At 44.4% G+C, this 11,840-nt stretch overlaps 3 long non-coding RNA genes across 3 annotated transcripts; all 3 read right to left on the reverse strand.

The window, feature by feature from the left end:
• Nucleotides 1-1,377: 1,377 nt before the first annotated feature.
• Nucleotides 1,378-5,309, reverse strand: LOC108919471 (uncharacterized). The gene is made up of 3 exons (XR_001964918.1): nucleotides 5,184-5,309; nucleotides 2,030-2,083; nucleotides 1,378-1,877 (listed from the first exon to the last, which is right to left on the reverse strand). It is a non-coding gene; the product is annotated as an uncharacterized LOC108919471 (long non-coding RNA).
• Nucleotides 5,310-5,868: 559 nt separating this feature from the next.
• Nucleotides 5,869-6,929, reverse strand: LOC108919476 (uncharacterized). Its single transcript, XR_001964921.1, has 3 exons — nucleotides 6,870-6,929; nucleotides 6,052-6,120; nucleotides 5,869-5,935 (listed from the first exon to the last, which is right to left on the reverse strand). It is a non-coding gene; the product is annotated as an uncharacterized LOC108919476 (long non-coding RNA).
• Nucleotides 6,930-9,587: 2,658 nt separating this feature from the next.
• LOC114909192 (uncharacterized) lies at nucleotides 9,588-11,565 on the reverse strand. The gene is made up of 3 exons (XR_003797163.1): nucleotides 11,510-11,565; nucleotides 10,619-10,681; nucleotides 9,588-9,649 (listed from the first exon to the last, which is right to left on the reverse strand). It is a non-coding gene; the product is annotated as an uncharacterized LOC114909192 (long non-coding RNA).
• Between the last annotated feature and the right edge of the window lie 275 nt (nucleotides 11,566-11,840).

Here is an 11,840-nt window from a genome sequence, read left to right on the forward strand (position 1 = left end):
TGTTAAGGAAGAGGAACAAAGATCTCTCATTTACGAGAGGCTTATGTAAGGATCCCATGGATGCTGGAGACGTGAAGCGTGAGAAAGACACCCTAGTGGGGCCTCTGAAGCTGCTCTGCAGGATCTACCTGAGCATCACAAACGAGTTTTTGCCTTTTCATATATCTGTTCCATAAGTAACTAGAGTTTACAATTTAGCCCAGTGAAAGTTATTTTTTTCATAAACAGGGTGCTCACACAATTGGGTGAGGATATTATTTAAAAAAGGTTAGAAAAAGTCTGATTTGTTCTTCAGTTGGCTCATTTGTCTGAATCATCTTGCACTTTGCCCCTCTGTAAAGTAGTGTGCTGTAACCGGAGTAATTTGCGGTAATCGCATTAGTCAAGGCCACCATGCAGAGCAGGGGTCAGAGAGGGATTTAAACCAGCAACCTTGAACCTGCAGGTTAAGCCAACCGTTGGTCCACTTACTTCTTAAGACTTTAGTGAAGATCAGCTGCAGCACCTTTTCATATTTTTATATTGCCATGGAAACCAAGATCACATTTCCGAAAGAGATTCCAAAAGTGATGAATTCTATGGTTATTTTGCCAAATATTTGGCTCTCAAACAGAGCTCGTTTGTGTTCAACTCCTAGGTTCACTTATTGCAGTGCTGTATGTAGCATTACCTTCTTATGAAATTATTCCAATTGACTTTCTATGTGGACAAAAGTTTCACAAACAGGATTTTAAATAACTGTCCATAATGACTTTTTTTTTTTTTTTTAAATTAAGCAAATAAGGTAACTGAAGACACCGGTACTTCCTTACATGAAAAAATGTGTTTTAATCAAAGTTTCTGTGTGTTTAAAGTACATTCATAGCTCCACAGAAAACATATTAAGGTTTTGGTCAAGAAATCTTATACTTATTATACCACACATTTGTGCTGTAACATCCAGCACGTAGATATGGTAGAGTGGACCCTGGCAGTGATTTAAATAATACGTTTAGAACTGTTTCAGGAGTCCATAACATGCATCTGGAGTTGGAAATGAGTCCTTTTAGGGCTTATGGACTTAAAATAAACATGTAGTACATATGCACATATTGATTATTTTAAAGAAGATTAAACATAAATGAATAAATTTATGCACAGCAGTGATAATGAGCTTAAAGAAAACAATAATGTACACCGTCAGAACTGCAAAACTCCAAGATGTTTACTACAAGTTTTCAATAAAAATCTAGAGTTTTATTTAACTTGTGACCTTCAAATGCAAATACAATAACCCTGGTAAATTTGCAAGTCCACTGACATTTAACCAGTGACAAACTCATTACCATAACCTTTAAACTGAATAAGCAAATGCCTTATAATTTTAGTGGTGGAGCTGTATTTAGAGTCCCAACGTTAAACACATTTTTCTGAAATGATCCAGTATAGTACTCAACCAGAGGTCGTCTGCGTTCATTTGTTGAATAATGAGTCCAGGTTGAGTTTGCGAAATTAAGAACAAGTAATTCTAGGGCTGAACAACAGAAATGAGAATATACTTAATTAATACCTAAGGAAGCAGTGAATATTCCAGTTGCAACAATGCGATGACTTCGAGGTGTTGAACTGACTTAAAATCCTGGTGTTCAGTTTAACGCCAGGACAAGAGAGGAAAATTAAGTGGTAATGATGAGGGAGGTTTGCATATTGCATAGACAAACAAATAGCCATGTGCTCTCTGAGCTCTAGTGGTGAGGCTAAGCCAAAAACACAATCTCGACAACAGGAAAAGAGGTAGGAGAAAAGCAATTCAAGGGCAGTATAAAGATAATTCAAGAAAAATGTACAGTAAAAAAAGACCGAACATGTTCCTTTGGGCCACTTTCACTAGACTTAACCTATAAAAGAATGAAAAGAAGAGTATGAGTATTTTAAAATCTGTACAATGTGACATTTTATATAGCATATTATGTATACAATATTCTGAGCAGTGTTCGTAACACTTACATATTGCAGAAATATAAACAGAGGAGTGTTTTCTCAGTCTCACCTTGGTATCCATTGCCAAAGAACCCATTCAGTCCATATTTAATTTCTTTTCCACCTAGAGAAAGACATTCTGTATCAGTCTCACTGCCAGTTCATATTTCTGCTATAGGAACTTCACACTCCCGCAGTGTAAAAGTTTGAAAGTTATTAGATAAATGCATTAATACATACACGCACACTTTCTGAACCGCTTGTCTCATACGGGGTCGCGGGGAACCAGAGTCTAACCCGGCAACTCAGGGCGTAAGGCCGGAGGGGGAGGGGACACACCCAGGACGGGACGCCAGTCTGTCGCAAGGCACCCCAAGTGGGACTCGAACCCCAGACCCACCGGAGGGCAGGACCCGGTCCAACCCACTGCACCACCGCACCTCCCAAATCCATTAATAATTGCAACTAAATATTAAACGTTTTTTGGGCAATGCGAATTGCTGCTGCTGCCCAGCGTCACGAGAGAGCATCGTACTGCATATCGCTTGACGGGGGGAAAAAAAAAAATCAAAATTCAAAGTAAAGTTTCTACTGCATGCGTATCGCTATGGCAGCATTGTAAAGTTGAAAAATTGTAAGTTGGCCCATCGTAACTTGGGGACCGTCTGCACTTTTTTGTTACTGAACCCTTTGCTTCAAGCTCCAGTTTTGTCCGGAGTGATTCCCATACCATAAGCTCTGATCCCCTTCTCTATGATTCTTTTCTTTTCACTGCCCACTCTATGAGGGCTCTACTGTATCAGTGTCACCCTGTCACCCCATGGGGTATTCCTTTGCCTGTCTCCTTTGTTACCTCACTTTACTCATTACCTTACCATGTTTTACCCTGAGGATCAAGGTGCAGTTTTGGATGCTGCAGAATGTGTGTCTGTTGCTCAGGCGGCAGTGGCAGCTGTGGTTTGAGAGGTTTGACTTGCACAGGAAGCAGGGCTCGAAATTGTGTAACTGCGGGTGCAAGAGAGGGGCTAGTAGTGTCCAGGGGTGGCACAGCCACCGATAGCACCTCTGAGTCTAGCGGTGAGGGTGCTGAGGGAACAGAGACATCCTCAGGGACCAGAGCAACAGGTAGGAGAAGAGAAGTGACTGGGGAGAAAGAGGGAAGCACTTGTCCTGGAGTAGGTGAAGGAGCATCGACTGAGGTAGAACCTCCTTTAAATGTTGGTCCAGCAGGATCAAGGTGGTTATGGAATTTGGGAGAAAGAAGCACACCGGTGAAAACAGAAAGCATGAAATAATGTGGGTAATCAATTGGGAAACAGAGGAATTTAAATGCGAAGAAAGGGTGAATATGATACAAGAAAAAGTGAAAACGAGAAGATACCAACAGATATTCGAACACGTGAAGTTGGAAAGAAACAGAGACAGACAAAAGAAAATGAGAAGATAAATTTCTAGCCTGTAAAAAAACAAGGCCAGAATTGTGATGCAAAAAGCAATGGTGAGCAAAGCGCTGATAGAGAAATAGAAACGTACCAAGAATAGAAATTATTTAGTTCCAATTCTTTAAAATGCTATATAAGCATTTTAAGAAACCTGAATGCTGCAAGGAGTGGATAAAATAACAGAAGCAAAACATGAAAAAGTTTAACTTTGAAGTAACAAAGTCACAATCAGAAATTCTTTTGTTACTGAGTCATACCGTATTATGTTGATTTTCCAAATAGCCATGTATGTGTTGACGATAACGATAATATAACTGATAATGAGCATTTGAATATATTCCATTTAATACGCCATATATGTGGCAGTAACATGAGGCAACTGAGAAAGAGCTATGGAGGCCAGTCGATCTCGAACTACAGGTGAATTAATTAGAAATTATTTAATTTGTGAAAGTCTCAAAAATAATGACACAATGTTACAAACACAGACAAACACCATTGGCCAAGAGGAACAGTGGTCACAAGTCAAAGCTCATGTCATGACCAGGCCTGCACCTCGACCAGCAGCACCTGACACTAGTTGAAACACTTGGCCATAATAACCAGCACTCGACCATGTTCCAGTTGTGGAATCTCTTAGAGACCACCGTCCTTCCTGTGTTCATGAGCCATTCTCAGCTACTTTATCTGTCCTTCCTCTGTGTACCCCTCTCCTTGTCCCTATTTCTGTTTCCCGTGGTATCGACTTCGCTTTGCTTCACCGACCACGTCTTCAGATTCTCCCCTCAGACCCCGTTTGCACCTCCGATTGACCCACGCCTGTCCGCGACTGACAGTATTGCCTCGTCCTGAATGTCCTTGTAAACCATGAGCCCTCAACTGGGTCCACATATCTGGGTCTCCGGTCTGCTTCGCGTGACAGCTCGTTGACAGGAATAGATGAACACTTCCCAGCATATTTACTAAATGCCCCAAAAATCCAACCTCAAAAATGACCACAGAATGGAACCGGTACCTATATGACCCAGTCTCAGAAAAAACTGGATGTAGTGAATTTCCCAAAGCTGGATTTCATGGCACAGCTGCCATTCAGAAACTATTTGCATCCAAGGCCAATGCCCAAAGTTGCATAAAGAAGACCAAGTGCACCCTATGGTGCAAAACACTTCCCGCATGATGTTCCTATATATTGCCGGGTCATAATGTCCCCATAAATAGCAGTATGAAGTCAAATGCCTTCCAAGGCCTCTCAAATCATGAGATACAAACATCACTGAGGACTTCTATGACAGCATTCTAAGAAGGACTGAAGCTGTTCTGAATGTAAAGGGTGGTGCCACTCGATATTCATATATTGACTGGTGGCAAGGTGCTTTCGTTACTTTGCCCACTCTGCATCTGTCCCATTATTTTTGTGCTGCAGAGAAAAATGCGTCGCTTTGCCTGTTGGTAATCATCTGTGTAAGTCTCAAGAGTAGATATTTTATTTTTGAATAATTCTGTTCAAACAGCTGTTTCAGGCCAGTTAGTTAGTTCTGTGATCAGTCCCTATGTGACGTATGTTTGTATGTCAGAACTACTGAGTCCCACACTGATATAGCAGAAGTCTGGGTGCTCGTGAGAATCTGTGTCCCTCTGAATACCTTTGGTTTACCTTCAGAGTGCACCGTTAGGTTCAGGTAACTTCAGTGAACATTAAATTAAGCAAATTTACTCATGTGTATGACTGGCAGAGGAAATACCGCGTTTACATGCACTGCATATACACTGGCAGAAACGTACCATGTTTACCAGTAGATTTACTATGTCCTTCCAGACCAAGGGGCTGAACCGGCAACTCGGCGTTTCCTGGGACAAAGAAAAGTCAAATAGAGATGGACGTGCAGAGAGCTACATAATGATAGTCGCAAAAATGCACAGAGGAAAGATGCGCACCGTACGATCCAGCAGACTTTCCTTCTGACCCCGGTCCAAGCGGATGGGCATCATATGGCAACCGAGTGTTTCCTGAAGGACAGCGAAACCACATAATGAGGTACAGTAGGTGAGCCTTTGATGCTTAAAGCAGTACGGTACTGTACACCTCAACACAACGCGGCAAAGACAACAAAAAAAAAAGCAGAAAAGTGTAAAATACCATATTTTCCAGAAGATTTCCCATCAGCCTCTAGTCCAAGTTGTTGTGTATAATACGGTAAACCTCCATTCCCTGTGAGGCAACAGCAAAGAACATGAGGGCCACTGAGTCGTCATTAATCGAAAATAACGATGATGATGGAACCCGAAATTCACCGTATGGGTTCGCAGATGTTCCCTCAGCGCCGAGTCCCAGGGACTGCGCCCCATACGGAGATCCAGCCTGTCCTGCGAATCAAGGGGAGAAACGGAGCAAGAGTATGAAACTGTCTCATATTTCATAACTCCTTCTGCCTAGAAATGACAGTAAAATGAAGACTGAAAAAACCCACCATATTTTTCCGCACTTTTCCCACCAGAAGGGAGCGGTTGAGCTCCATATGGGGAGCCACTATTTCCTAAGAGTGACACAGGACGCGGGGGGGTCACCGTAAAGCGGAAGTGACAGAAAGACAGCGACGGAAGCTGTGCGCATCTAGAGAGAGACCGAGAGTCCTGGAACAGATACACATACCATATTTTGCAGATTCCCCATCAGTCCCTATTCCGAGGGGCTGAGCACCGTACAGAAAACCACCGATTCCTGAAAGAGAGGGATGCAGAGTACGAAAAGTCAGGAGTGGTAGAGCGGAAACGTTTTTGAGGACGTATTGGTATTTTCTACCTAATAGATGATTAAATAATTTTCGCACAGACACACACACACACATTTTCAGAGCCGCTTGTCCCATATGGGGTCACGGGGAACCGGAGCCTAGCTTCCAACACAGGGCATAAGGCCAGAGGGGGAGGGGACACACCCAGGACGGGACGCCAGTCCGTCGCAAGGTACCCCAAGCGGGACTTGAACCCCAGACCCACCGGACAGCAGGACTGTGGTCCAACCCACTGTGCCACCGCACCCCCTCGATGTATTGGTATTTTCTACAAAATAGATGATTAAATAATTTTCACACACACACTTTCTGAACCGCTTGTCCCAGAGTCAGAGCCTAACCTGCCAACACAGGGCGTAAGGCCGGAGGGGGAGGGGACACACCCAGTACAGGACACCAGTCCGTCGCAAGGCACCCCTAGCGGGACTCGAACCCCAGACCCATCGGAGAGCAGGGCCCGGGTCAACCCACTGCGCCACCGCACCCCCTTAAATAATTTTCAGTTACAATAAAATAAAACAGAATACAACTTTCTACAACAAATATTGCCTCGAGGCTCAGCCTGAATGAGCACCTCTGCGGACAAAGGCGGCAGAACGCAAAACGACAGGTGAAATAATGTCTTCACTACAAATAGAACAGAACGGAACGAAGATACGGTGAAGTGGTGTCTAACCGTAGTTCCCAGCAGGTTTCCCAGCTGCTTTTCCTCCTGCTCCGACTCCCAGGGGTTGGGGAACATGCGGCAGCCAACTTCCTGCAAATTGCCGGTGAATCGATAGGAAAGTTTGCAGTGAAGATCACGATTCATGGAAGTAACAAAGAGCGATAAATATGAATGTGCTGTACATGTACAGCGTTTGGGTTCTTACCATATACTCCTGCCGGACTGCCTTCGGACCCGAGTCCCGCTGCCTGGGAGTCAAACGGCAACTGGCCGATTCCTATCGCAGGAGCACGGGGAAAGGAATTATTTCAATTTTCTTTATAATTAATGTATAATTATACAGTAGATCATTGTTAAATTCTTTTTAAATCCACAGGCCCAATGTATTGAATTAATTAAATATGGTTTCATTTGGTTCACCGTTTAGTTCACACAGTAAAATACTGCAGCGACCTCAGCGAAGAAAAGAAGAAAACAACAAGTACAAAAATGGAGCCAAAGACGGGACTTTGCTGAAGTAAAGTGTCCTGTAAAGGATCTTTCACAAAAAAAAGGTGCAATTATTGTTTTTCTGTAAATGTGCTTTGTCTCCATTTATCCTTCATATTGTAAATGAGAACATGGGGCCCGTAAGGCTCTTTGGAGAAAAGCATCAACTGAATGAAAAAATGAAATATGTAAATGTACACATGTTCCACTCCCTGTCTCGAATCGTTCTTATGTTAATAATTTCGGTCATCGTGGAGCTCAGAGCTTCGAAGACTTACCATTCAGCCCGGCAGAAATGACTGCAGCACCATCGTAAGGAAGTTGACTAGTGCTTCCTAGAGTAAAATTGCCCCCCCAACAAAAAAAAAATAATTTAAATGCAACTGAAGTTATATTAATTAGTCCTAATTTTAAAATGATATTTTTCACAACTAATGAAGCCATAACAGACTGGTGACAACTGATACGGAAAGTTAGAAAATGGTCTTCCTGAAGCATCGTGCCAAACTTATACAATGTACAGTAAAGCTCCCGGTGGCCCTTTACGGCTGTTTCCATGGTGACGACAATATCACATGAAACACTGGGCGTGAGTGTGTGTGTGTGTGTGTGTGTGTGTGTGTGTGTGGGGCAGCCCAGCAGTTTCAGTGCTGTAAAGTGGCACCGGGAGCCCATTATTCACAGCCCGGCTGTGCGACGTCCATCGCGCTCGCAGTGTCCATTCAGCTCGGCGACACTAAACCAGTGAATGAGACACTGGTGTCACTGCTGTCCACCAATGGGAGCGCGAGCCACAGATCAGGGATGGGGATGAATGCAGCGAGACACATGCGGATGGTGCGTCCATCTCTCATGAGTAGAACGGGCCAATCGGTGTGTTGGAGCGCAAGGTACTTCTATACGCACGCACACAAAACGTCTACGACCACTTGTCCCAAGAGGGGTCGCGGCGAACCGGAGTCTAACCCGGCAATACAGGGCACGAGGCTGAAGGGGGAGGGGGGACACACCCTGGATGGGACGCCAGTCCACCGCAAGGCGCCCCGAGCAGGACTCGAACCCCAGCCTCGGCACACGGCGGGCCCCGGCCAAAGCGGCTGCGTCACCGCGTGCCCCCCCCAAGGTACTTATTGTAACTGTAAAAATGGCTCAGTCAAAGCCCATTCTTGTTCTATTGTATTTGTATTTCTGCCAGCGAATTTCCAGAGGTGTATCACTGATTTCTAACTGCACGCGCTCGGAGAAAGCAGGAATTGGAGCTTTGAGAACCCTTCAACTGCAGCACCGTCTGAGGAAATACAGCACATAATGGAATAAGGATGTGGTCCGTCCTCACCGTACTGGCCTGCAGTGGAATCCATTCCCAGTCTGGCTCCCAGTCCGGCTCCCAGTCCGGCTGCACTCAATAAAACGGAACTGGACTTCAGCGGTATAAATAAGTTATTATCCTTATTCTTCTAAGAAGCAAAAACTGTTAGGCTGTTCATTTTTTTGCTCCCGTGAAAATTCTTGTCTCTTATTCTACATTTTTGTGAATTTTCTCCAAGCCCAGTGCTCAGGCGCACTCACCCAAGCCTGGTTCAGCCCCTGCTCCAGCAGACTGGATCGTCCGTCCCCCGTAGGGCAGCTGCCCCGTGCTGTAGGTGCCCGCCTTGCCATCAGGTCCCAACCCAGCAGGAACCACAGGTCGGCCCCCAAAGGGCAGCTGTGCAGGAGTGGCACCTGGAGTCGAACCCGGAGCCACACCGTTTCCAGCCCCCGCTGCAGAGACAGGCACGGCGGTGATCCGCATCAGGTAGGAGAGCGGTTAAGGACCCAGCCTTGCAACTTGAAGGGGTTTAAATCCCAGGAAGGCCTGTTAGTTAAACTCTCTACACTTGGATAACCTGGTTAGTCGCTAAGAAATACGCGTGAAATCAGCCGAAAAACAGACTCACGGAGAAATGATGCACTTGACACCGAGGCCAATTCGCAAACGGAATAATTTGACGTCGCTCCCATTTTAAATATTTCATTTAGAAGCACTGAGCCGACTGAACTGTAACCGGCAGCTTTTTAGAAAGAAAAAAAGAACGGAAATCGTGGTGAATACCAAGCCTGAAAAAGCCTCAATGAGTAACGAAGCAAATTCATTCCCTGTAAAATTTGTGACCATTGATCGCGGTTTTCACTCCTGTCAGCATTTCGAAACACAGCGAACGTCTCACACGCTCGCTCCTGCTCACCATATTTGGAGGACTTGTCTCCGGCAGGTAGTCCAGCGCTCGGACTCTGTCCATCATAAGGGCCTCCAGCAACACCTAGAATGCAGGAAAAATACGCATCATTCATATCGTTTATTCATAATGAAGACGTAGAGCAACGCTACTTGCAGTTGACTGCTATGCTCTCAGTCATGAGGAAACTTTCTCAAACTGGGCAGCTGGTGGCGTAGTCGTTAGAGCTGCTGCCTAGACCCATAAGTCACAGGTTTGAATCCCACCTCCAACTATAGTACCCTTGAGCAAGGTACTCCCTTTAAATTACTCCAGTAAAACTGCCCAGCTGTATAAATGGGTAAATGTGCAGATCAGATTTAAAACCCTGGTAATAAGCTACAAATGCATCAATAGAACTTCTCCCAGAAACCTACAGGACCTGATCAACCGCTACACCCCCACCCCACTGTTACGCTCTTCCACATCTGCCCGCTTGGTGGTCTCGCGCACAAAAGGTAAAACTCTGAGATTCTTGGTTCTGGTTCTGTTGTGGTGGAACGACCACCTGTCACTCAGAACTGCTGAATCCCTGTCCACATTTAAAAAGGGTCTGAAAACTCAACTCTTCCAGACTCACTTCTGCCATCATCTCTTAAGTTCGTGTAAGGTGTAAATGTTCATACACCATAACTTTAAGATCATGATAAACCGTTATACAGCTACTCCTGTAATGTAACGTAAATGTTTATCTGTATCTGAAAATAAAAATTATTACTAGGAAGGTAATTTTGAATCTTGGATATTCTGATAACGTTTTATGCAGCTACTCGTGATGAACATCGGTTCACATGGTGGGAAGAAACAAACTAACTGCACTTAAGAATCACACGTCTGCATCTCAGTGTCTCTTCCTGCTCATATAATGAACGCATTGTATTATCCATGAGATGTTTGTCGCTTTGGAGAAAAGCGTCTAGTAAATAAATACATGTAAATGTTAATAATTGTAAGCTGCTTTGGAGAAAAGCATCAGATGAATAAACGCAAAGTGACAGTGAACCGATTGCCCACCTGCCCCCTTTTCTGCACTGGCCCCCGGTCCGAGATTGGCTGACACACTGGGTGGTCCCGTCCCTGAAAAAGCACACATGCATTATAAAGTCACATCATCATTACTGCTACAGCACAACATTTAGTAAAATGAGCTTGAATTTCAAATTCAATGCCGTTCCCATGTTTAACAACAATTAAACTTGTCTTTGATTCCCTTTGGACTGAGGAGCAAAGTACAGTAGAAAGAGGTCAGTCGATGTGATTTGAGGGCGAGCTGCAGAGACAGCGCCCTTATACATGTTCCCCTTCACAAAATCACACCGTAGTGTTTAGGTTCCTGACATTCCTTTTGTTTTCAGAGATTAGTTCCTCCTCAGCCCTGCTCCAATAACTCTTTTCAGTTTATTCCAAAACCTTTTTTTAAGACAGTAAGAGCTACGTCATTCCTTTGTAAAAAATTATTCTTATTGAGACCAGTGGCAAGGCGGTGCAGTGGGTGGCACTAATGCCTCTCAGTTCCTGAGTTGTGTGCTTATGGGATAGGATCCAGATTCAGGTTTGTGTGGGTTTCTGTGAGTGCTCTGGTTTCCTCACACAGTCCAAGGACATGTTTCGAGTGAACTGGGGTCCCGTCACAGTGGTCACCAGGTGGTCACCGGTTCATCACCTAACCTGGTTACTTCCTTTTGTAACTCACTGCGGTGCACAGTGCAGTCTTAGAGAGGTCAGGCCCAGGTTAGTGAACGAGGAACACTTCCCAGGGCCAAGTTCACGTGGAAGTTGATGAGGTCTAACAAAGACCATGAGAGACAGTGTGTTTGGGACCTGCAGCCTCTCCAAGTGAGAAGGCGGCTGCCTATCTGTTATTTGGCATCAACTCTAAATGCTACACATGAAATTAAATGGCACCTGCTTCCTTGCCTGCCTTGGCCCCCCATCCTCCACGGTGAATGGGCACACTGGGGTAACCTGTCCCTGAAAATTATACGGATGAATTTTACATTATGGCCATTCTTACAAGTACAGCTATATTAAACAGATATATGAAACCTTGCAAGTATTTAATAGTCAGAATGTAGGATCAGTAAGAGAAACACCTACCAGCGGCAGCATTAGCGCCATTACTATAACCTAGAGAGCACAGAAAAGAAGCAGAAAATATTTTAAAGATATAAACACCTATATACACCTATATATACATACTGTATATACACACACACGAATTCTAGCTACACATTAG

Source organism: Scleropages formosus, chromosome 20 (genome assembly GCF_900964775.1).
Source record: "Scleropages formosus chromosome 20, fSclFor1.1, whole genome shotgun sequence".
In the NCBI taxonomy this organism is placed as follows: domain Eukaryota; kingdom Metazoa; phylum Chordata; class Actinopteri; order Osteoglossiformes; family Osteoglossidae; genus Scleropages; species Scleropages formosus.